Source organism: Anastrepha ludens, chromosome 6 (genome assembly GCF_028408465.1).
Source record: "Anastrepha ludens isolate Willacy chromosome 6, idAnaLude1.1, whole genome shotgun sequence".
In the NCBI taxonomy this organism is placed as follows: Eukaryota; Metazoa; Arthropoda; class Insecta; order Diptera; family Tephritidae; genus Anastrepha; species Anastrepha ludens.
The window spans coordinates 44,448,699-44,474,819 of record NC_071502.1 but is presented as its reverse complement, the minus strand read 5'-3'; the positions used below and the strand labels follow the sequence as shown (position 1 = coordinate 44,474,819).

The window sequence follows — 26,121 nt, the reverse complement described above, 5'->3', positions numbered from 1 at the left end:
TGTGTAGCAGTCTAGCGTGTAGCTATGCGTGAATGTAAGTCTCTTCTTAGTATGCCTGCTCTGTTCTTTGATTAGTATAATTTTTGTTGCTTAAAATAGAATTTAACTAATTACGAACATAAGCAAATAACAAACGTCCTTGTAGACAATGAAAGATTATGTTGCGTTCTATCTATGTTGTAAACATTTTGTTGCAGATATTTATATCTAAAGCGTGCATTTAGGGTAGTGGCGAGTTGAAAAGAGAGGAGATAACCATTGAAGAAGAGTGGTTGTACGAGTACAAAGTGTCCATGTGACTGTAAAGAGTTTTGTATGTTGGAAAAATAGAAGGATGAAATGAAGACGCATCCACATGAAGTGACTTCGCAATAGACACGCATTAGTTTTTTATTCTAGGGATTTGCTGCGTGGAATGTTTGAAAGTGCGCTGTCTCTCTGTTGTTGCCTGAGTTGCTTGCTTACGTTCTCACTGAAATTTTTGCAATCCAACAGTCAAAATGGGGAAACGAAATACATGTAAATTGAGTGGACATACAAATCAAAAATTCTATGAGAAAACTTAGTTGTTTGCAGAAGGCTGCAAAAATGAAATAATCTAGCGCTCCTAAACAGAATTTTCTTCCGCCTAATCTCATCAGCTCCACAAATCAAATATTTGTTTTGAAATTGAATTTAAAAAAGGTTGAGCCAAGGAGCACCAGGAGATTTGGTGGCTCCTAAAACACTCAGGCTAAGAAGCCCATTGTATTTAAAGCTCTGGAAAGAGGGCAGATAGTCAAGCAGAGAAGGCGCACAGTATCAGAGAAAGAGATAGGAAAGAATAGAGACAGATATACAGATAGTTAGTCCTGTGAGAATTTCCCAGATTCTTTAGCAAATCTGTGAATATATCCTCCAGTTTTAGAGAACGAATATTACTCATTCTCACTGAGACGCCTTTTTGTTTGGAAATGTACATATACACATGTTACAAAAACAAAAAAACTTTTATAAACAGTGAAAATTGAGAATAAAAAAATTCCGCCAGCGGCACTTATAAATTTTACGATAAAATAACATTTTCATAAATAGTATGAATTATAAAACCTAAGTAAAATGCTCGCTGGGTTAACAATTTTTATAGTTCTATGTGATGGCTTTCAGCCAGCCAGCCTCACCTAACAAATGCTTTATACATTTCTCTTCAACGATATTTCAGTACAAGATGCAAATATGGTCGTAAAAAACCTAATTTTTAGGCTTTTCCTTGGTGTTCTATAGGGACGCTAGTAAGTTGGGACTTTCATAGTTATAATGGTGTGACCTTGCTCTTTCCATTAGGCGTGGTGGGCGGTGCCCATTACGAATCTCTGAGGTAACAAAATAAAGGTGAAGCTTCGCAATCTCTTAATAAAAGGCATGCACGCTCCAAATATATATGCCTTATACATATGTACAGTAGCGAGCGTAACTAAATGCATGATAATTTTTGTTTGGTATATTATCTAAAAGTTTTTTGCGATGAAAATTTGATTTCATTTTTATGAAATATTGATAATTCTTCAACCAAAACCATACAAATTAAGCTCTCACACTTTAGAAAAAATTTTCATCGGAACATTTTAATCTCAATTTTTAGAAAAAAACGAGTATCAGTTTTGTAGCCCATTGAATTTTGGTAAAATAAAGCCAAAATTTGAATCGTTGATTTAAAAAAATTGTTTAGTGGCAGCTCTTGCGTCGAGTGGAATTTATAAAAACTGGAGTTGATTATTTAAAATTTTTGGCGCAATTTTTTCCAGAAGAATAAAATGCAAAAAGTTGAGAAAACAAAAAATGATTAAAAATTTAAGTGATTTTAAGTATCCGCCTTGTTTTGACTTATTTTACCATAATTTCATGGCTTATGCCATTCCGTACCCGAAATTTTTCTAAAGACTCATATTAAGGGGAACGCCACTGTGAACATTCAAAAAATTGTTTTTTTTTTGTTTTGCATTTTCTGAAAGTATAAATATTCAAAAATATATAAAAAAATTATTAACTTGAAATCTTAAAAATTGACTGAGATATGCCCAAAACCTGAAGAAAGAGCAGGTAAGCCGTTACACTGCATGCAGAATTATTGAATACGAAATGAAAACTTTAAACGCTTATTTCTCAAAACGATTTTTTTTGATACGGTGGCAACGATTTCTCGAAGACTAGTGAACCGATTTTAATTTTCTTTTTTTGAAAATTTTTGTTAGTATTGGCCGATTTTCAAAATTTTGAAATTACCTATGTTTTGGGCCTGTTGAAAATCAAAAAAATGGTGAAAAACACACATCGAAATTGAAATCACCACCATTTTGCCAACACAACAAAACAAACAAAAAAAAAAAAAAAAAAAAAAAAAAAAAAAAAAAAAACACGGCAACGTACAACGATAGCCACTATTGTGTATTAATAAAATTTTTGGTTTTTTGATTTCAGATGATTATTCATTGCTGTATCGCTGCCACCAGATGACGTCATTTTTTTTAACTCGTTACGTTTATTTACATAAATTTGTCAATTTTTAATATTTTTTAATAAAAATTTACATCAACATAGTTTAATATATATATAATAAATTGCCTTTTGTCCGATCTTCGAATTTTGACCACCCACAGTGGCGTTCCCCCTTAAGAAGCTCAAAATTTAGATGAAACTTTGTTGAATTTTTCCAATTTTTTTGTAAAGTTGTAGAGTTTGATTTATGTGGTTTTGGCAAAAGAATGAACAATGCTTAAAAAAAGGAAAAATAAATAATCATAAAAAAATATACTTCAAACAAATCGTAAATATTAAAAAAATCATCATTACGCTCGCCACTGTAAGTATGTTTGTTGAGTAAGCCAAGTTCCTATGGTATGTAAGTTAAATGCTGTGCATGACTTACAATCAGTTTATACATAAATTAGAAACAAAATCTCTAAGAAATTTTTAAATGAATTCTAAATTCAATACGAAATACTTGAAAATCTACTGGTAACCGATTTCAAACTACAAACAATTTAACACACAAACACGCATATTTGTAGTCGGGTGTTCTTTTTTTAGCTGTATGGGAACTATCGATATCGATAACTATGGTTTGACAGCTGAGAATGGTAAACTGCGTTGACATTTCTCTGTTCAGAAAGGTTTGGCAAGCCATCATGAGTCCTTTAATGCTAGAGTAAAGCTTCCAAATTATTGAAATTTACTTTAAAAAAAAAAAAAAATATTTAAATCTGTTCGCGAAGTTCATAAAGCACTGGGGGCGTCATCGGCCGTTATTTCTTTCAAAGTGAAGTGGTTACGGTGAATGGCGTGCGCTATGGAGCCATACTGACTGAATTTTTGTTTCCAAAAATTATTGAGCAAACCAACGACGACATTTAGTTCCCACAAGATGGCGCAACTTGCGACACAGCGCGCTTAAGGTGGGAGCCTGCTTTAGAGGCTTCAAAAAATCGATTTTTTCGTGGATTTTTTTGGGAAGGAAAGAAATATTCGATTGAAACGAAACTTTCAAGTTTTATTGTTATATATTTCAACAGTCTTCTTAAATTTTTTCATTAAAATATATGTCATATTATGCCTAGTACAAGCATTTTGCTGAGGCACCTCGAGTGTGAATGTGTCGTGCGGCGGGAAAGATGCAGGTCGCAATTTTCATCAGAAACCAAAAACCCCAAAAAAATTGTATTTTAGTATAGTATAGCTTCCAGTTAAACCAAGAAAATTACACAAAAAGTGAGAAATTCAACAATTTTTCGCTAATTAAAAAAAATTAATTTTTTTGGAAACACAAATTCACTTTAGATTGTTTAAACAGTGGGTTAATCATAACTTTCTTAAGGTTTTTTAGGTTCAACTAGAAGATAATTTAATTCCGAATATAATCAATGTTATCTTGATAGGACGTTTAACTTATTCCCTATCTTTCCCGCCACTTAGGAAAAATCGTAAAAATAAAACACCGAGAAATCGCATTTCGAGCGATCCAGCAGCTCGTATACCTGCTCGACGCTTGCTCACAATTTCTTCTGCAACTCCGAAAATATTTTGAATTTGCTTCTGAAATTTTGAAGACACATTCTTGGATAGTTTGAGAAGACATTTATGCAAAAAAAAAATCGATTTTTTGAAGCCTCTAAAGCAGGCTCTCCCCCTTAACAGTCGATTTATTGCAATATGCCAGCCACCATTGACGTCATACGGATAGATTTATTGGTGAAAGTAGATAAAAAGTTGACTGAGCGAAGGGATCACGCATTCCGTACCGCGGCGAGCATATCCCGGTTATTGTATTCAAAAAATAAAAGCCCTGAAATTATCTAGCAGATTTTAATAAAAAAAAATTCGTTCCAACAATATTTTTGATTTGTACTAATATTCTCAGTTCTCAAGCTCTTAAAAAACCACCCGATAGTAGATATTTATGTACTTTTGTATATCTCTAAGTCATATTTTTTCAACACTTAATATTTTGCAATTACTTAATGCCTACACATATTTTATAATTTAGTTGTAATCCTTTGCAGCGATAAAACTTAAAAGGTTTTGAAAATTAAATTGCATTGCCCAACAACTAACTAATGGCACTGAGGTGTGTGGGTATGTGTGGATATGTGTAGCAGTAGCAACAGCTATTTTGCTTATCAGTCGCCGCAATCACGGCCAGAAATCACTTAACACTTTTTATAGCCAATTCGATTAGGTGGTGTTAAGCGCATTTGTACGCAATTACATTATTTACAAACAACAGCTTTTTGCTTAGATTGTTTTTGTTTTTTCTAACTGTGACTCTCAACCGCTTATGAAAGCAATTTTATGAAAGATTTTATTATTTGTAGCTTGCTTTAGACTTAAATTTTATGTAGAGAATTTTGTTTGTATGTACATTAGAATGGATCGATTTTGTGATTCGGTGTAAGAATTTGAATGAAATTTTGACGAGCGAATTTTTGTGAGATATTTCGCTATGAAATAAGGTCTGCAGCAACTATATATAAAGGGTTTTTTTAACAGGTGTTGTTTTGATATTCAAAGAAAAATGATGCTATTTTTTAATATAAATGATGGGAAGTTTTTTTTCATTATAAAGAGAAAGGTATGCCGTTAATAGTGGAAAATAACATCAGGCAAATGGTCAGCACGACCACTCTTACAGAACAATATCCTTTCCATGAAATTTTTCATAACCGAATTGCAAAGTGGCTGCCCTATGTCCTCGATAGCCTCACGAATTCCATCTTTGAGGACTTGAATCGACCCTGGGCTGTTGGCGTAGACCTTCTCTTTCACGTGACCGCAAAAGAAAAAAGTCACAAGGTGTTAAATCACAAAATCTCGGTGGCCAATTGTGATCACCTCTTCGAGAGATAACATGGCCCGGAAACTTTTCCCGTAAAAGATCAATGGTTTCGTTGCTTGTGTGGCTCGTAGCGCCCTCTTGTTGAAATTCGGCTACGGCGGCCGCCTACAAGCAACTGCAGCAACTATTGAATTTTATTTTCCATGAATGGAGCAGAAAATACTCGAATGTGTGGAAGATTGAGTTTTAATATTTTCTAAGAAAAAAACTTTTTTATACTTAGCCTTGCTCTATATTGTGTGACAAATTTTACAATGCATCCGACGAGAACAAATTCGTAGGAAAAAGTTCCGTTATTTTTGCTTTTATTCGTTTACATTGTCTACTCATAAATTATACTCAGGCAAATTTTTTGAGATTTAGGAATTGCTGAAAAAACTTAATATTTTTAACAATGCTTGTTCACCGCACGATCAATCGTCTGAAGTGACAGACAAAAAAAGAAGTGGTTCGAGCCATTGCAGCCATAAAAGCCGTCTTAGCTATTAACAGAAGGGGTCACGCTAGCATACCAGACGAATACCCCTTCCTACATCAAACAACAGACTTTTGTAGCTCAGTAGAGTTGCATTTAAGCACATCCTTTACCACAACTTTCCCAACGAGAGCAGATTGGGACAATGGGGTAATGGACAATAGAAGCGGAATCAGCATCTTTACTGATGGTTCTAAACTAAATGATCAAGTAGGTGGAGGCCTTCATTCTGAAAGAATGAATGCCAACATCTCACCGGATCACTGCAGTGTATTTCAAGCTGAAATATTGGCTATGAGAGAAGGCCTCCTAGCCCTAAATAAAAGTGTCCTCACCACAAGAGATACATATAAACATATATTCAGATAGCCAATCGGCCCTGAAAGCTTTAAAATCGCCTCATATTAACTCGAAGGCAGTAAAAGAATGTATCGATGTTCTGACAGAACTAACACAGTACTTTGCAATAAACCTGCTCTGGGTGCCGAGTCATAGAGTCATAGAAGGCAACTGCAAAGCAAATAAACTAGCAAGATTGGGTATCACATTACCGATGCAACCAGACAAAGCCAACATATCTCTACCTTTAGCAACTTGTGAAATGCTTATAGATAAATACACTTTCGGTGCTGCCAACAGGCTATGGTCTCAGTCCCTGAACTGTGCAACTAGTACAAAGCGACTGTTGAAACTATACAGAAAATATATTATATGAGTAATCTTCTCGGGGTTCTAACCAGACATTGTCTGATTGGCAGGCATTCCAGTAGACTGGGAGCACCCTATAACGACTATTACAGAAGCTGTAACGACATTGAAGAAGAAGAGACTATAGAACACTTTCTATGCGGGTGCATGGCTCTGTATGATAGAAGAAGGTTCAATATTTTAGGAAAAAGTTCCCTAAATAACTAGAAGTAGCCAATATAAAAATAACAAGTCTAGTGAGATATATTAAAGCCACAGGTTGGTTCAATGAGGGCAATGTAGAGTGAGGAAAGGGGGCATCCCTGGTGGTATCACAATGGGCCTACAGCAGGCCTAGGTGTGTCAACGGACAACCACTATATCTACCTACCTACCTATAAATCTTTTTTCGAAATTTGTTCAGTTTACTTCTTATTATACCCAAACATTCAAATAAACCGATTTTCAGAAAATGTTAAAAAATCTGGGAACAATTGTCAGGAATGGCTCAAGTGTCTTTGCTTCACAGCTACTACTACTAATTGAATTAATTCAATAAAAGCTGATATTTTATAATTTTGAACATACAGGCACTTTTCCTTGTCATTCCTATTTACACAATGCATAATAATTTTTTCAATAAAAGAAGTCCATTAATTATTTGACTCCATTTCAGCAGTAAAAAGTTTAAAATAATTCCCTAAAATTTAATTAACCAACTTCCATTTAAAAGCCAGCATTATTAAAAACGAAATTCACTTAACGAACGAATTCCAAAGTGAAAATTCCAAAATATACAACTCACGCACAAATGCAACTGTAATTAGCTAAATGCTAAGTATTTACAAAATTAATATAATTAGTGAATTTTTGCACGAGCAAATGAAAGCAAACAACAGCGACAACAACAACAAGGGCGCGCTTGTGGCCAACAAATTTATAATAATATAACATCAGCGACGTCAGCGACAAATTAGCTTTGGACTTTTAATATTATTACACCTGTCAACTAAATGTCGGCATACATACATACAGATACGTACAGACATGCATAATCGCAAATTGGGAAACCAGCAACGTGCGGTCGGAACTGGATGTACCTCGGTCGAAAACTGATGGTATTTCCGATTTATTTGTTTTTTCCTATTTAACAATGCCATATGAACTTTGTAATGAAGATGGAACAACACATAATTAACAGGTTTATTATTAAATTTGTTTAATGTTTATTAGTGTGAAGCTCAAATTGTTGCTTTACTTAATGGTGTATGGTATTTGGACGAGAAATTCGAGAAAAAATTAAAATAATATTCAAATTGAAGTAAATACTTTTATGTTAGTATTAATGAGTTAGTTAAATAAGAAATATGCCAATATTTATTAGAAAAACTTGACACGCCTTAGCAAAACTAGTTTATTAAATTATGGTTGGTTGGTTGGTTTAAGGGTGACCCCGCATCAGAGTGCCACATACACCGCAAGTTGGGTCCGTTGTGTTGCCCTAGAGCTCATTATTTTTTATGATTTCCCCACCTAACCGAGATTTTTATTATAGATTTTGGTCCAAAATATTAATTCGTTTCGAGAATTTAATGAGAGATTCGATTTTCAGGTCCGAGAGTACTGAAAGATTGTCAATTGTTGGAGAGCCTAGAAGAGCGAGTCGACTTCTGGCTAGACCGGGACAACTGCACAGCAAATGCCTGCTCGATACTTCCTCATCTTCGTCCTCGCAGTATCTGCACAGGTCGTTTTGAGGAACCCCGAGTCGACGTGCATGAGTGCCCAAAAGGCAGTCGCCGGTGATAAGAGATATTATATGCCTTAGTTCGTGTTTCGAAAGACTTATAAGGGCTTTGTCTGTTTCTGATTGTAGGATGGCCAGACTTGTCTGGTCTTAACGCAAGTAGTTTCCACTCGCCACCTCCGATCGGCAATGCTGTGAAATTCTCGATCAATGATCATTTTACATGTTGCGAGCGGAATGTGGATTGTGGGTAAGTTACTAACATTTGATTGCGCAGCTCCAGCTCTCGCGAGCTCATCAGCTTTGCAGTTACCTTCGAATCCACTGTGACCCGGTATCCAGATAACTTGGACAGAATTCTGAACACTTATTTCGTTATGAGATAAGAGACAGGATCGAACCACATCTGAGTGGGTATAAGAGGAGCTGAGTGCTCGGACGGCCGCTTGACTGTCAGTGAAAAAGGGGATATCCTCTAGTGATATTCTATTTTCTAAGAGAGTTTTCGCAGTATACCAGATAGCTTATACTTCCGCTTGGAATACACTACAGTAGTCGGGTAGTCTAAATGATAGATTCATGGGAGGGGAGTTGGAAAAGATTCCAAATTCCACTTTACCGTCTTGTTTTGAACCATCTGTATATATAATCAGAGGGCCAGCGATTTCGGTAAGATTTGCCTTCCATTATTCCCTAGTTGGGAGTGAACAGGAGAATAGCAAGGGTGGTGATGGAAGACTTACATGATAGTCTATGTCGGAAGAGATAACAGTGTTCCTGTTCAGTATGGCCGAATGACCAAGATACTTATTCCATTTCAATATAGCATTCACGCGTGTCGCTGCTTTCGCTGCAATCGCTTTGCCAGCCAGATCGATAGAGAACAAGTGAAGTAACGTATTTAGAGCCTTAGTAGGTGGTGTACTTAAGCAACCTGTTATCAGGTGGCAGGCTGTTCTTTGGACTCGATCAATTGTGGCTACTCTACACCGTTTCTCGAGTGCTGTCCACCATACAACCACACCGTAGAAGAGTATTGGTTTGATGATCGAGGTATATATCTAATAAATGATCCGAGGTGAAAAGCCCCAGGTTTTGCCTAAAGCTTTTTTACAAGTATAAAGAGCTATGAAAGTTTTTTACATCTGTTTTCAATGTTCAATTTCCAACTCAACTTCCTATCTAGAATAACTCCAAGATATTTAGCTGAATCTGATAGAAGTAATGATTCCCCTTTTAAAGTTATTGTTTGCAGTGGAGGAGATTGTTGTTTCCTATTAAAGAGAACAAGATCTGTCTTTGCTGGATTCGCATTAAATATATTAAATTATAATTACGTACAAAATTCTAGTTTTATACAGAAACAAACTAACATTATGCAGCAATAAATATTTTTTATTATTTATTTGATTTATTTATTTAGTTAAATTCACAACAATAAGTTGTTTTTACAATGTCTGACCCACACACTAGAAAATTGTTATACACGCGATTCAAGCACTAAATTTTTTAATACGAAATTTTCAGTGCCTCGCTAGCATGTTGGGAATTTTTTGAAGGACTTCAATATTTTACATTTGATACAAAATTTCGAAAATTATTATAAATTTAAAAGCATATGAAGAAGAAGAATCGAAATGGAACTTAAAAATAGTTTTGCTCACAACTATTCATTAAAAAAAAATCTGAAATATGCTCTTTTCAATTTAACATCCTCAAATATTTTTATAAAAAATATATAAAAAATAAAAATATAATAAAAAATTATATAAAAATACTAAATTTGCATTTACTTTCATGTGCTCATACAATTTTTGGTGTATTTAAAATAAGGTGGAACTACCTACCCAGGAGTATGTGAGCGCAGCTTGTGAAAAATTTTACTATTTACTTATTTATATTTCATTGCAATTTTTTTTTTTTAATAAAAATATAGTTCATTCTATAACGAAGCCCATGTTAATCAAAGTTTTAAACTCTTTTTAAAGTTTTTTAAAATCGGCATAAAATTTTATTTTTATTTAAATTTTTTCAAAATACACGGATTTCTTTATAACGGCGGAAAAAGGTGAGAAAACATTTTTGTTTCATATTAATAGTGATTCAGAGCATTTAAGAGCAAAACACGTGATATTTAATTTTTTTCACAAATTCGAATGTGACAAAAGAATGGCTCGATGGATAAAACTGAAACTTGGTATGGCTAAGTTATCTGGTTAATGCAGTGATTAAGTCGGAAAAACATGTTCCAAGACCATGCACTGAACAACGAATAACAAGAAAACTAGAAGTTTTTTTTCACGCTACTTACTCAGGCATGACCGCATGACCGTTTAGTTGAGATTCGACTATTTGAAAAATTATTGAAAATAACGAAATCTTTCTTGAACCCCCAATTTTTTTCCTTCGTGCACACAATTATTTTTATAACAGTTGGAACTTAGCGACTCAGTTCCAGTTAATCATCAGAGTAAAATCCCTAAACAGGCTACAGAGAAGTGTGTGCTTGAGTATCACAGGTGCCATGGGTACGACATCTGGTGATGCCCTTAATGCCATTCTGAACTTGCAACCTCTAGATCTTCAAATTCGAAAGGAAGCAATGAAGGCGGCGTACAGGCTCAAGTTAAACGGAGTCTGGGGAAATGAAGTAAGCACTGGCCACTATCAGATATATCACCAGTTGTCGGAGCGGTGCACACTGTTCTCGATGCCGGTGGACAATCGGGTGCCTGTCGTTGGCTTCGGTAGGAAGTATGACATTTCGATCCCAGGTAGAGATCAATGGTTAAGACCAGAGAACCTATTAATGAGATATCAGTCCACTTTCTACACCGACGGATCCAAAACCAGTGATGGAAGCGGATCTGGATGGTACTTAGACGAAGACACTAAGTACTCCTATGCCACAGGACAGATGGCCACGGTATTCCTTACGGAAGTCTATGCCATCTTGAATGTGGCGTACTGCCTAATTGAGAAAAAAATGACAGTCAAGCTGCACTGAAAGCCCTTGCTAACTCACGCTGCACTTCAAAGTTAGTCGGTGAATGTAAGACAAAACTGAACAGTGTAGCAAAACACAACAAAGTTAGTCTTATTTATGTGCCTGGACATTGTGGTATTCCAGGGAACGAGTTGGCTGATAAATTGGCAAATGAAGGCTCTGCAAGTATGCCGCTAGGCCCTGAACCCTTTCTAGGTGTTAATTCCGCATCGATTCAACTATGGATTGGGCGACTTCATGAGGTCTACCCACAGAGGTCGTTGGTCTGAGTTGAATTCATGCAGAATAGCCAAGTACTTGGTGAAAGCACCAAAGAGGAAAACAGCGACCTTTCTACTACAACTCAGCAGAAAGGACCTGTGAGTACTGGTGGGTGTAATCACGGGGCACAACGTCTGTGGTCAGCATATGGCTACCATGGCGGCCATAGACGATATGCCTGCCCTGTCTTGAGAATGACGACACTGCAGAGCATTTTCTCTGTAGCTGTCCTGCATTTTCCAGAATCAGACTAAGGATTGTGGGTTGCGATATACTGAGTATGGACAAAGTTCATACTCTTCCTCTTGCGGATCTCCGAAAATTCTTCAATGAATCCAAGAGATTTGTGGAAGAGTGACCTCAAACTAATTTATCCGTTATCTTTCCTATCTCTATTCTTTCTACTGATATCTATCCGGGTGTAGTACAATGGTCTACTGACTGAGTGCTTGGACTTGTCCAACCCCCTACAAATCTGATCTAATCTCATTCAGTTAATCAGCTTTTGCGAAAATCCGCAAGAATTTCCAAATAAAATCAATCAAGCAATCAGGCATTCCTGTGGTCAAAGTCTTTGCATCCGCCATTAAAAGCATCGAGACTGGGCTCTATTTTAAGAAAGGAGCTAAACGGAATAAATATTTGAATTAATTCAATAAATCATAAAAAATTGAATGCATACGTTTTTGCTTCGGATAAGTAAAATTCAACATTTTGTACGAGGGGTGCCTTTTATATTTCGGGATTACAGAACAAAAACAAATTTTAATCATCGAAAATCACTTTATTGTTTTTTAAAATATTCTCCATGAACTTCTATCATCATCTATACACTTTTGCATGCGTTTAAACCAATTGTCGAAGCACTTTTGCCTCTCTGAATAAGTACCTCCAAAACATGCATTCTGAATGCCGCAACCGCTTCTTCAGGTGTCGAAGAACGTTGACCTCTCAGTTTGTTTTTTACGTACGGGAATAAAAAGAAGTCATTCGGTGCCAAGTCAGGACTATACGGCGGATGTCCTATTAATTTGATGTTTTGGGTGCTCAAAAATGCAGTTGTTTGAGCCGATGTGTGAGAGCTCGCATTGTCCTGGTGAAGAGTGATCCGTCTTTGGCGATTGGTTTTCCTAATTTCTTGGAAGACAACTGGCAAACAAATCGTTGTGTACCACTCAGAATGTACTGTTCTGCGTTTTTCTAGTGGTACGGTTGCGACATGTCCAGTTTTTCCGAAAAAAGAGGCGACCAGTTGCTTGGAAGTGCTTCGTGCGCGAACAACTTTTGTTGGATTTAGCTCATCTTGAAACACCCATACAGTCGACTGCTGTTTACTTTCGGGCTCATACGCGTAAATCCATGATTCATCACCTGTTACGATGTCATAGACATGTTTCGAAGCCCCGCGATCGTATATTTTGAGCATTTCCTTCGACCAATCGACACGAGCCTTGTTTTGAGCGATTAACAAATTGTGTGGGATCCAACGCGAACAAATTTTTTTGACAGTCAAATGTTTATGCAATATTGAATGTATGCTGGTCCCACTAATGCCTAAGATTGTCTCAATCTCACGATAGGTCACATGATGATTTTGCAATATCACTTCGCGCACAGCATCAATGGTTTTCAGAACAACAACTGATTTTGGACGACCTTCACGAAATTCGTCTTGGAGTGAATTACGACCACGATTGTTAAACCATACCATCGATAAACACTGGTCCTTGATGGAGCTTCATCGCCAAAAAATGAATTAAGTTCATCAATGCAATGTTGCTGAGTTAATCCACGTCGAAAGTTGGAAAAAAAATTCGCACGAAAATGTTCACGATTTAATTCCATTTTTGGACCGAGATGAATATTTTAAGTTACTGTAAACAACACAAATAGCGCTGGTATTTCAAAACGTTCTGAGTACGTAAAAGCCAAAAAATGTCAAACTTTGCGGCACAGCTGCCAGTTGCCAGATTGCAACACCAGGGTTGCCAAATCCCGACGCATAAAAGGCACCCCTCGTATATACTCCCAAATATATAATATAAAATTCCTCATCCGCCAACAATGCTAATAACGCTTGGCTAAATGTTTACATTTGAGCAAATTTCAAAAATTTAATGTTTAATTAAATAAAGTGCAAATGGAATTACATTTTTTCTTATTCATGGATCAGATATTAATTGACAGTAGCCAAGGCTACAAGCTTATTGTATCTCATAAATTGTTATCTGTAAATACAATTTTCAATAAAAAAATTCCTTAAGCAGTCATGGGTAAGAGTATTACTTTTAAGCGCATGCTTTAAGTATTTACCTCAGGAGTAGATTACTTTTATCTAAATGATGCTAGCTGTTTATTAGTTTTACTTGAATCGACCAGAATATTTTGAAAGCGAAAATAGCGAATTACTGGAATTTCTACCATTTTCATTGTTTTTGTGATGTGCTTTATCAAATTCAACAAATCGTAAAAAGCATCACTAGTAAAACAAAAAAAAACGTACCAACGGCGATAATTACCAGCTACGCTTCATCGAGGAGATAACGCTCTACTGCTTACTAGACGAGTAAATGTATGCATGTTGTGTGCACCACATATATTTGTTGTACTATACTCGTATAAACCAAATACGTATGGCGAACTCTCAGCCAACGAGATTAGTTAGAGCTCTGGCGGGTGTGCGATGCGCTCGCAAATGTATGCATGTATGTATGTACATACGTACGTCTAAAAGCAGACAAGGGGAGACGACAATCAGCCACAGCGATTGTCATGTGAAATGGGGCTTTTATCGCGTACGCGGCTAATGATTACAATTTTGTACATTAATACAAAATTTCATTAAAATAGTGAAAAATGAAACTGAAATGGAAATAGAAATTAAAATGCCAATGCAAATTGCCTTAATTAGGAGGGTTTGTACGGCCAAGTGAAAATACAGGTCTCAGTAGGAAAAATCAGAAACCGAATAAATTGTAACCTGTCATGTCATTTAATTTGGCGATTCACTTGCGTTCGCCAATTCGACGCGCGCCTACAATGAGAATTTGTATCATTTAACGACTGAAACGCAAACTAAAAAAAAAAACAATCAGCTGCAGAAAGAAATCAAGTTGAATTAATGAAAAATTAAATAATCTTATGCGTGTATGAGTACGATTGCGGCAATAGTTGTGAATACGTAGCTGAATCGATGTCGGCGCCTGCCTTTGCACCCACACGCCTCTCACATACCTTACTCGACTCACTTATAAGGCTATACTTGTTTTTGATTTTTGATTTTTATTTTTTGGTTGTTTTCCCCTTTTGCTTTTATGGCACACAAACGCAACTTAAGCTTTAATTTCAGCTGCTAGGCTAGATTTAGCCGTTGCTGTTTCGAAAGATTGAGCAGCCGATTGATGATTGTTTCGTTAGGCCAGCGAAGCTGTGGTGAGATTCTTGAGAATTTCGATGTTTGGACAGGCTTGGAAGGAAGGAAGGAGGGGGAGGCTGGATGAGATTGTGTCAACCACTGCTATTACTTCATACCCCTCAAAAGCCACTTATGTACATGCTAGCACACAAACACACATTTGTATGTATGCGTGTATGTACAAATGTACATTTTTAAGTTTACCACTTGTTTTTTCGCACTTTTTTATTGATGTAGACTGTTTAATGAGTTTCATTAACGACTTTTGTGTGCATCTACAAGTAAAAAACTTCATATTTATTTGCTCTTTTTCAGCTTCGCAATAGTGTGCTTAAGAACATTCTACGCCTACCAAAAAGTTGGCTTTAGTTTTATTTATTTATTTTAATTGTAGTGGTGTGACACACACCATATTCGTAGCCTTGGGAAATTTAGGGCGAGCCGCTACTAAATTTTATGAAGGTCACCGTTCAGTTATTAAAATTATGTTAGTGAGTGATATGATAGAAATGTATGTGCCATGATATAATTGAAATACAACATTTCAACAAGGGTAAATGAATCTTTTTTTCGGCAGATGCGCAGTAGTAGGGTATTACAAGTGTAGCTTTATCCTTTAACGACAGCAACATACAATTATTAGGTGATATAAAAAGTTCGAGAACAGAGACAGAGGTGTCTCAACTCGAATATCTATTCCAATAAACAGTGTTGCGAATAATTTTTAGCTTATAAATAAAAATTATATCTGAGATAAAGCTCTATAGTTAGGTAGGTAGGTAGGTGAAATGGTTGAAGTGATGGTCTGGCACTCCTCAAGTAGCACTAAAGCGCCATTTTGATACCATTATGAGACCTCCAACAGGCAGATATCTACAGCCAGCCAAAGCTGTTGATATAATGGAGGAGATTGATTGGATTTAGGTTGGCGCTCTGCCCCAGGCTGTCGAAAAAAGGAGCGCCCAGTGACCTTAGCCGTCTAGCTGCCAAACCCGGCCATTTACAGAGAAAATGCTCTACACTCTCTTTCTCTGAAATGTCCCCACAGCTTCTGCATTGGGGGTTAAAAGGTAAACATAGCTTTTCCGCGTGTACGCCGATCGTCCAGTTACCAGTAAACACGAGGCTACAAGTTTGGAAATTGAATGGCGAGGAGTCTAAAGGACTTTCTGAGTCTTTCGTATATCGTATTGGGGCCAAAGGGTTTTCGAAATAGCCCATGAAGAAATGGAGTTGCATTTTTTCTACGCTTTCCTCAGAAATAATTTGTGCAGTTCCCCTTTAAAAACTGTCAGGGGGATGCCGATGACCGCATAGGTGGTCTCTGAGGCCAATTCAGTTACCTTCCGGGCAAGATCATCAACAATTTCACTTTCCTCTATTTTCCTATGCACTGAAATCCAGTTCAGAGAAGTGTCACCTGCACACCCAAGAGATTTGATCTCCTTCTTAATATCTCGCTCGTTGCCACGTTCCCGAAGCATTTTGCATGCCTGCAGGATCGCAAAGATAGATAAATTGACAATGTAAAGGAGATAAATTGGCTGATTTAGAGAAAACCCCTGCTCCGACTCCCGATTCTATCCTGGGACTGTCAGTGAAGACAGAGGTGCAAGCTTCGGTGCAGATTCTCCCCTCGATCCAATCTTGCCTATTTGGAAAGATTTCCCTAGCACGACCCTCAAACTGATAGAGAGATCTGCTCGAAGTTTGGAGAAACACGGTATTAATTCCCGAAAATGCTACCATGTCCCTTGGCCTTCTTTATCCGATTTTCAATGTGTAGCTTCCAATGGAGTTTGGAGTCAAGTATCACTCCAAGATACCTAACTTCCGATGAGAGCGGGAGAACGTGGTTGTTTAATTTGGTAAGTCGAAAGGGTGGAGGTTTATATGTTCTGTTAAATAGCACCAGCTCCGTTTTGTCAGAGTTGACGCGGAGGCCGCAAGTGGCAGCCCAGCGACTGAGTACTGCTTTAGCATTATCAGAACTTCGTCAATAGCAGCCAAGCAGGGACGAGATGCAGAGACAGATAAGTCCACCTCTAGTCTATCTAACGCAGTGATAATTGACTCCGCCCTGATTATACTAAAAGCACCTTCTATATCCATGAAGGTTGCCAAAAAGAATTTCTTGCATTCCAGAGATTTTCTACAGCCCACGACCTCGTGTAAGGTTGATTCTGTGGACAGGACAGGAACAACCGAAGTACTTGTTTTCTGAAGGATCACAGGCAAGATAGCGTCAGAATCAGGAGATTTAAAAGGAGAAAAACTATTTATGGCCCACGTAATACTGTCGTGTCGACAATGTCGCGTGGGGTAATAGAATTTTTCGGAATGTGATTATTCACCCGGATTGTGAAAGATTTTTGTGCAGATTCATCCTACTCCCCGTCCTCTCTTTTTACAAGAGTTCTGCAGGAGTGGTCTCTCGAAAGGATCTTGCTTAGCCCGGCAAAATCCTTAACAGATGCAATAGAGTCGCAGTACTCCTTCTAGGAATTGCGTTTCGCATATTTAATGGCTTTTTTGTATTCATTCAAAATGACACGGTAATTTTTAAAGTTTTTAGTTTGGTAGCATTCGTTAAAAAACCTTCCTAACTTTCTTTTTCAAGTCGGTCAGCGTCTTGCTCCCCCAGGGCGTAACGTCTTTCTTGCTAAAAGATACTGGACAATTCGAAGGCCGTATGATAGGATCGCTGCAAGTGTTCCACCTGCTTGTCCAGTTGATCAGCGGATGAGTAGGAAAAAGTTCGCCTGTTCAATTTATTATTGAAAACCCTATTGAACAGAGACCAGTCGGTTCTTTTAGGGTTGCTGTAGGGAGATATGGTTTCCCGTGCTAAATTGATTTGGAAAAATGATCAACCTGTGATCCGAAAAGGAATTTCTTTGAGAAATCTTCCAATTATAAACCCTAATGGCAGGCGAATTAGTCGAAAGAGTGATATCAAGAACCTCTTCCCAACCGTTTGATGTTTCCGATGCTGACGTGTTGGACAAGTTGCAAACTGTGCAGGCGGTAGAAAGTAAATTCTTCAAATGTCACGCATTTAGGTTAAGAAGAGTTCCTCTTTCAGGAAAAATTGCACACAAACCGTGTGCTTCTGATTCAACAGCAGAGTCCAGAAAAACCGAAAGATTTTTATGCTTAAGATTGCCTAAAAACGAAGGTATGAACACAGGCAAGCACACAAAAGTAAAAGCATTAAGACGCTCTATATTTAACACTATCGAGATATCTTCAAAGTCCGACTCTCTGGCCCAAATTTCAATCAGCTATAAAGCTGCGTACCAGACCATTTTCTAAAAATTCGGATTAAAAAGTGTAAAATTTTGATGAAAATTTAAACAAAAATTTTAGTTTGTACCAAAAGTCTAAGTTTATGGCTTTCACCCTTATTATTATTATTAACCCTTAGCGGCTGATGCCGCTGAAGTGGCGGCATTCGCAAGTCGTCGTAAAAATTCGTAGAGATGTCATTAAGAGAAAAAAAGAAAGATTTTCGGAATCAGTAGAGTTGAGATCAGTAGAAAGCTATACTATTAAACATAAAAAATCAGTTTCAACGCATTCTCTGTTTTCTAATATCCATATATGATATTTTCTTTAAACACTAAGGGGCAAATAACTGCGAAAAGTTAAATGTCCTCCGATTAGCTGTTGAAAGAAATTTACCTATCGCGAAGGGTTTAAATTAAATAAGAGACAAATAAATTGTCCCGAGAGGTGTCCCAGATAAAATAATTAACATCATAAAATGCATGTATGACGGCTCATGCTGCCGAGTGTTGCACGAAAAACAACTAAGCGAGTCCTTCCCTACTGTATCAGGCGTGAAGCAAGGCTGCGCACTCTCTCCCTTACTCTTCATAACAGCACTGGACATAGCTTTCGAAACTTATAACCGATGTGGTATAAACTGGAAAATGACTCAAAAACTTGGCGACCTATCATATGCGGACGACGTCGTTCTAATTAGTAACTCTTATAACGAACTACAAACAAGACTCTCCAACACAACAAACGACTGCTTAAAACTTGGCTTACAAGTTAATATAAAGAAGACCAAGTCTATGAGAATTAACGTAATCAACAACACAGAGTTTAAAATAGACGGAGGACAAGTTGACGATGTAAACAAATTTGAGTATCTAGGTAGCATCCTAACCCCCGATGGTGGTACAACGGCTGACATTCAGCGTAGGATATCCATAGCGACGATCACGTTTGCTGGGATGTCACGAGTGTGGTCTAACAAAGCGCTTAAAAGAGGCACTATAATCGGTATATTTACTGTGTTACTGTATGGCAGCGAAACGTGGCACATGAAACAAGACTCAACGAGAAAACTACAGGCATTCGTAAACAGATGCTTGCGACGCATTATCGGTATCTGGTGGCCACGTACTATATCTAACCCTCGCCTGTGGCAACTGACGAACCAAAAACCTATTGAAAAGGAAATAATGCACAGAAAGTACAAATGGATCGGGCACACCCTCCGAAAACAACCCGATGAAATAGTCTACTCAGCCTTACAATGGAACCCGCAAGGCACTAGAAACAGAGGGCGTCCCAAAATGACTTGGCGTAGATGCGTTAACCAGGAATCCAAAAAGCCATTCAATGAATTAAAATTCCTAGCCAGCAATCGGAATATGTGGAAATCTTTTGTAGATAGACTAAGTTCTTAGTACATATACCTATATGTATTGTAACACCTGGACATGTCAATAATAATAATAATAAATAAATTGTCAAAACTATTCAGTAAGTTTATTATATTAGAGCTCTCAATTTTGTTCGAGCACATTTTCGAACAGCCCGCGCAGATGAGCAACGAGTACGCACACACCTGTTTGGTGCTCATTATCTACTCAAAAATTTTCGAGCATGAACTCGAGTATATCGAGTTTCTTCGAGTGATTCGAACAATAACTTTGATTAATTTGACTTTTTTGGTGTCATTTTTTTACAAATTGACTGTACACAATGCTAACGTCGATAGAAAACTGAAGGAATGCTTACCATTAAAATTTACTATTTGTGTTTAAGCTGCTCAAATTTCGTACAAACATTTCAACAGCTGAACAGTGAACGAGTTTCAAACGAGTATCGAACTACTCGCACTGCTTGAAACCGAGGTAACAGAAGCTGTACCATATATAGTATGTATTGCCTTTTAAAATTGTTTCTCATGTGTAAACTTTCGGTTTAACAGTGGTTTCGATGATTTCGTTGTTTTTACATAATACGCCTAGTTTCAGTTTCCCATCTGAAGGTATCCAACGGGCGAGTGAGTGCTTGATATTTTTAAATCATGTCAATTTACAAGCACAGTTTTGATTACATATACATAAGTGCATCTGAAAATTTTCGACACAACAACAACAACTTTGTTTCTTAACCTAAAAACACTTGGCCCTTTAGAGGAAATTTTAAAAATTTTATTCAACCGTTATTGATATGGATTCCCAAGCTAATTCTATGAAAGAGTAGTAGTTTATATACTGGATTCTTCTTCTTCTTGATTGGCGCGATAACCGCTTATGCGATTTTGGCCGAGTTTACAAAAGCGCGCCAGTAATTTCTAACCGGCGTCAGCTAAATCACCAAGTGAAGCTAAGTCCTTCTCCACCTAATCTTTCCTCTGCAATCGCCAGCTGATACTGCATCGAATACTTTCAGAGCCGGAGCGTTTCTACACATTTGGAGACGTTACCCAACCAACGAAGCCGCTGGATTCTATTCGCTATGTATATGTCGACGTGAAGCTCATACAGCTCATTGTTCCATCGCCCGCGATACTCATCGTCGTCAACGTGCAAAGGTCCAAAAATCTTCCGCAGAATATTTCTCTTCGCATTACAAGCCATAAATTTAGTGCCTGGTTAGTGCAAAGCGCTAAGTAGACTTAAGGGGTCCCGGTGGGCTATTTTAAGGATTTTTTTACAATTAAAAAAAAAAAGCGAAAAACGATACTAATTGTTTAAGCTTTTTATTTACATAACTTCTTTTACAATCAAATAAGAAAAAAAAAAGTTTTTTAATTTTAATAATTTTAAAAATGGCGCTGAAGGCAGGGTCAAAAGGGAAAAATTGGACCTGGACAGTGTTGTCCACTTTGGCTCTGCTATATCTGAAACACAAAAACCAAAAAAATTATTAATCGGTATGGCTGTAGCTATGCCCCGTACTAGAATAAAAACAAGCAAATTTGACAAATGGCGCGATTTTGAATTTGACACTCTAAAAATCGGTTTTTTCAGTTTTTTACCAAAAAAATATGAAATAATTCAAATAATAAAATGGTTCTAGTACGGACGATAGCTATTGATGTTGTGAACAACGTATTAAAATTTCAGACAATTCGGTTGAATAGTTTTTTTATGTGTTTGACAACACCAGGCCGAAAAAAGTAGTTTTGAGATAAATGAGTTTAAAGTTTGAGGTGGAGGAGCGCGCGGACCGCTCCCTACTTACTTAATGGGCTGTAAAAGCTATAATATTTGGAATTTCCGCATCAAAATTTCACAGTATATTCTTATGATATTACGCTTTCGAAATATTGAGAAAACAAAAAATCGATTTTTTTTTTAATTTCTAGACCACCGGGTCCCCTTAAGTTGTTTTGTCAAACGTGCACACAGACAGGTAATTAGTACTCTCTGGATTTCTGCCAGGAAAAAGCGTCTCATAAGAAACGAAATACGTGCAGAGGTGGAAAAATGCTGGTTCTATGTTTCTAGGCCAAATGGAAGACGAACAACATAAATTAGAGCAGCAACTCGATCAAAAATTGTCAAGGTTATACGCATAATAGTGCTAATATAATTATTTATAGGTGTGTACACGAAAATGACTAATTGTGTGAGAAATAGTAACAACTACTCACTCTTTTCAAAACAAAAAACAAAAAAAACTTTGCCTGGTAATACTAAGTTTCTTATCAAGTATTTTTTCAGCGCGCGCTTATTATCACAATACCACAACACCAAAAACATTACACCACAGTATATAACGCATATTAAAGCACAACTGAGATGAGATAATTTCCATGACATGTATGAAGTGAGTATGTTGGAAAAAGCGAAAAAAGAAACTATGAAAAAAGTGGGCTATTATATCATAGCATTGAAAGCGTGTTGTTGTAAAAAGTTATGTGATTACTTTAGAAATTGTTCATTAAAAACCCAATACCATTTAATAGCAAATAAAAAAAAACATTTTAAATTATGATTCACGTGATTATGCTGGAAAGTTTTTACGCACATGCAAATAGAAACGAATTCATTTGTACTGGACTACCGAATTTGAAAGAAGTAACGGTACAGTACTTTGTTTTTTCTTTTTGTATATATGCACATAATGCTAAAATATTAGGAGACTTCATTTAAAGAAAGATCCCGGATTCGAATGAAGGCTACGAGTATTTTCACATTTGCTAACAGAAGCGAGTTGAACTAGCTCAGCAGAGCTAGGCTCGTTCTTCAATAGCTAATATGCCTCTGAAATTTTTACAAAGGCACCACAGGTTAACGAGTTTCGCGTATTTATGTTTTAATTTCAATTATATAATTATATAATTTGTAAATAAATGGCTCATTCTATAACAAATACCATAATAATCCAAGTTTCAAACTTCATACAATATTTATTAAATTTGGACAAATTTTAATGAGAGTTCCTTAAAAAAAACTGGGTACACAGTTTAATAGCCCTTTAAATTTTAGTATAACAAAGTGCAAGTTTAAAGTCGCTTAAAATTTGCGTTGTTTTTTGGTAATTTTTTATCCTAATGCCGAGCACATATGTGAAGAAAATGCACATACCGCCAGCAAAAAAAAAAAAAAAAAAATTTAAAAATCAACTTAATTTTTAAGCCACTTAAAACTTGAACTTCACTTTCATATTCAATGGACTGTAAAACTGTGTACCTAGAAGTTTTTCAAAAACTTCAGTTGAAAAATGTGAAATTTTCATGTACGTTTTTTCTTTGTTTTATTTGCACAAAGTTTGCAACTTGACTTTATATGGATCTTGTAGAAGAATGGGAGAAATTATCAAAATTAAAAAAGAAATAAACAAATTGCAAAAAGTTGTCAATAAATTCTAGAGTTATAATTATCAAAAGCAGCGTACCTATTTATAAGTAGACGTCTAAATTTCCAAATTTTACTTCGTGCGTGTCGCGTAGTGTAGGAGCAGCTAGAATACAAAGGTAGAGAAAGAGTCGCTTTTATGTCGAGATCAGAGTAGGGTTATTGAATTTGGCCTTCTATTTATATGAGAGAAATCAATTTTGGACCACTGGGTGAACCCTAAGCTCAATGAAATTGTGCGGTAGTGCTTTCTTCGAATCATACATCCAACCTTAAGTCTTAAACTATTGCTGACCTCGTAAATGAGAAAACGACGATGATTTCTACAAGAGACAACGATTGAGTAAACTTTTTTAACTTACTGTGCATTTTCTCTAGAATATGTATGTTAATTCTTTATGAGGAAATAAAAGAATCAAATGTCTTAGGTGAGGCTCAGTTACTCAGGTTGCTTGTATAAGGCAGAACTTTCGGTGGTCCCAAGGTTCATTGCGATACCTGCATTTGATTTCCTTTTCCCAACTAAGTTGCTTAAATCACTTAGATCTTTTTTAAGAAGATAACTAGTCCCTCCAGTGAGATATTTTGCAAATCTATCAGGTCTTCACAAAAATAAACGCCATCTTGCAGAAGTCATTGTGAGGTACACCTATTCTACTACGATGCCAATAGTGCAGTGACCCATTATAACAACTGTGAGAACGCTGGTAGTTAATCCACTGTATCTAAGCCAGCATTTGCCCTTTTTGAGATTCAGGCTTGGCCAGAGCGCTTTGCAGACCCTTCAGTTAGTAAGCAGAGACCACCACTTCTATTGGTTTCCGCGATTTCGCTAAAGTCAGTCGCAGTATACTATAGCTCGCTTAGAGGAATGCTTATGTCCTTTATCAATTGCTCAATGTCAGGCCCAGAGCCTTTCCTTGCACACTCATTCGCTCTTTCTTTCCCTCCACTCCAGAGTGACCGGGAACCCAACAAAGTGCGGTGTTGTGTTGTTGGATAAGCGATAGCGACCTTTTGTATTCTTTAACACATCTTGAATTGATGCACGCTGATTTAAATGCCTTGATAGCTGCTTGATTATCAACAAAAATGGTAAGGTTTGCCGGAGGTAAGTTCATTAGTCCTATCGGTCTTGCTGCGTTATTGTCTCTAGCATAGATCATAGAGCTTAGGAAATGCTACACCGGTTTGAGATCGCCGACTTAGAGAGTTCGCTTAACGCTGATTGCATGAGCCCGCTGATAGTCGAGAGAAACTTCCCTTTTTATACTTGATTAACACATACGAAGTTGCAGTTAATATATTAAAAAATCTTTTGGTCACAGTGGGATTGTTCAATTGTGAATACTCGGAGAAGATTGCGCGATTTTTTAGAGCAACTTGACAGGCATCACATTTTGCATATGTATGAAGTTTGCCAATTAGGCTGATTCGATATTAAAATTGAACAGGTGTATATTTGGAAGGTCCGCATGAAAGGCTCATGTATGTACGAGGAATAGGAAATAGTGTACAGGAAATCATTTGCACGATGTAAGGGATCCGAAGGGCCTCATGTTAAATGACTCTACTGCATAGATCAAGCTGAATTTGGTTAAAGATCTAGGTTCTAATGCATTTGATGACATCTACCGATTGCGGCTTATTGACATAGACCTGCGGAAGAGCATTTTAGAGTAAAAGTGTACGATTTTGGTGACGAGTTCACGTCATCTCCGTGACATTTCTCTCCGTACTCTTCAATTGTTCGTAATCAATTTGTATGATTTGTTCGTGGCGTATAATTTGTTATGAGATTTGACATCAGTGAACAGATTTGACGAAAGCCGATGCAGCAAACTGTTACAACAACAACAAAAACCGCCAAAATAATATGGCCACCACAGCAAGTGAACATCGGCCCGAAACTATTAGAAACCCCTAAACAATGTTAAAGGAAATTAGGTAAGTAATAAGTTAAGTAAATAATTAGCCAACTAAATATGCAATTTCATTTCTTTCAATAAGCACCAACCTGGTATCTCGCAAAAGGAATAAATTTTGTTTTTGAATAACGTTTTTGCCTGTTTGCATATTGCAGCTGTCTAGTCACAAGTGTCAAATATGGTATGATTGAGGTGCGACGCCATTTGGAAAAACTATTCGTCTTCCGATAGGGTGATTTTGAGCCACCTTGTATAAGGTGGCGCTAAAGTAATCCTCCTATCAGAAAATGCTATAAATTTTGCGATTGACCCCTAATGTCAGTTCTGTTTTGACATTTGTGTAGTAAACATATGCGAAATACACGTTAATAAACAATGTTACGCTACACTGCTCCAGAACGCCGTTCTGCAGAGAATATTGCTGCTGTAGCCGACGATGTCATGGAAGCGCCGTCGACATCGACCAGACGTCGTGCCACGCAAATGGGTATCAGTCGACGGTCTTTACAGCGAATTTTGGTACAAGATTTGAAGATGTTTCCGTACAAAGTCCAGACGGTGCATCAGCTGTTAGCTGCTGACCGCCAATCGCGTCTAACATACGCTCAAGCCATCCTTAATCACCACCAAGAAAAAGATGATTTTTCATCAAAAATAATCATGAGTAATAAAGCCCTTTTCCATCTTAGCGGGTACGTAAATAAGCAAAATTTACGCTTCTGGGGCACTGAAAATCCGCGTGTAACCCACGAAGAGCCATTACACCCGCTCAAAGTCACTGTATGGTGTGCTGTTTCGCTGGAGGAGTCATCGGACCTTTTTTCTTCGAAGACGTCGCGGACCAAACGGTTACTGTGAATGGTGAGCGCTCCCGTTTTGGCGATTTGCACTGGCCAGCAAGACCGCCTGATTTGACCGCTCCAGACTTCTTTTTGTGGGGCTTTTTGAAGTCGCGGGTTTATGTCAACAAGCCTCAGACTCTTGCAGCTCTTAAAGACAATATCCGTCAAGAATGTGAGGACCTATCGCCGGAAGTTTAGGCCAAAGTGATGGCAAATGCCATAAAAGGGGCTGAAATGGCAATCAACTGTGGCGGCGGCCATTTACATGACATCATATTCT

General features: G+C 37.1%; 1 protein-coding gene across 11 annotated transcripts in view; it reads right to left on the bottom strand.

Moving 5' to 3' along the window:
• Positions 1-26,121, bottom strand: part of LOC128867594 (high affinity cAMP-specific and IBMX-insensitive 3',5'-cyclic phosphodiesterase 8) — a 422,601-nt gene that overhangs the window by 154,638 nt on the left and 241,842 nt on the right. The window lies entirely within an intron of this gene.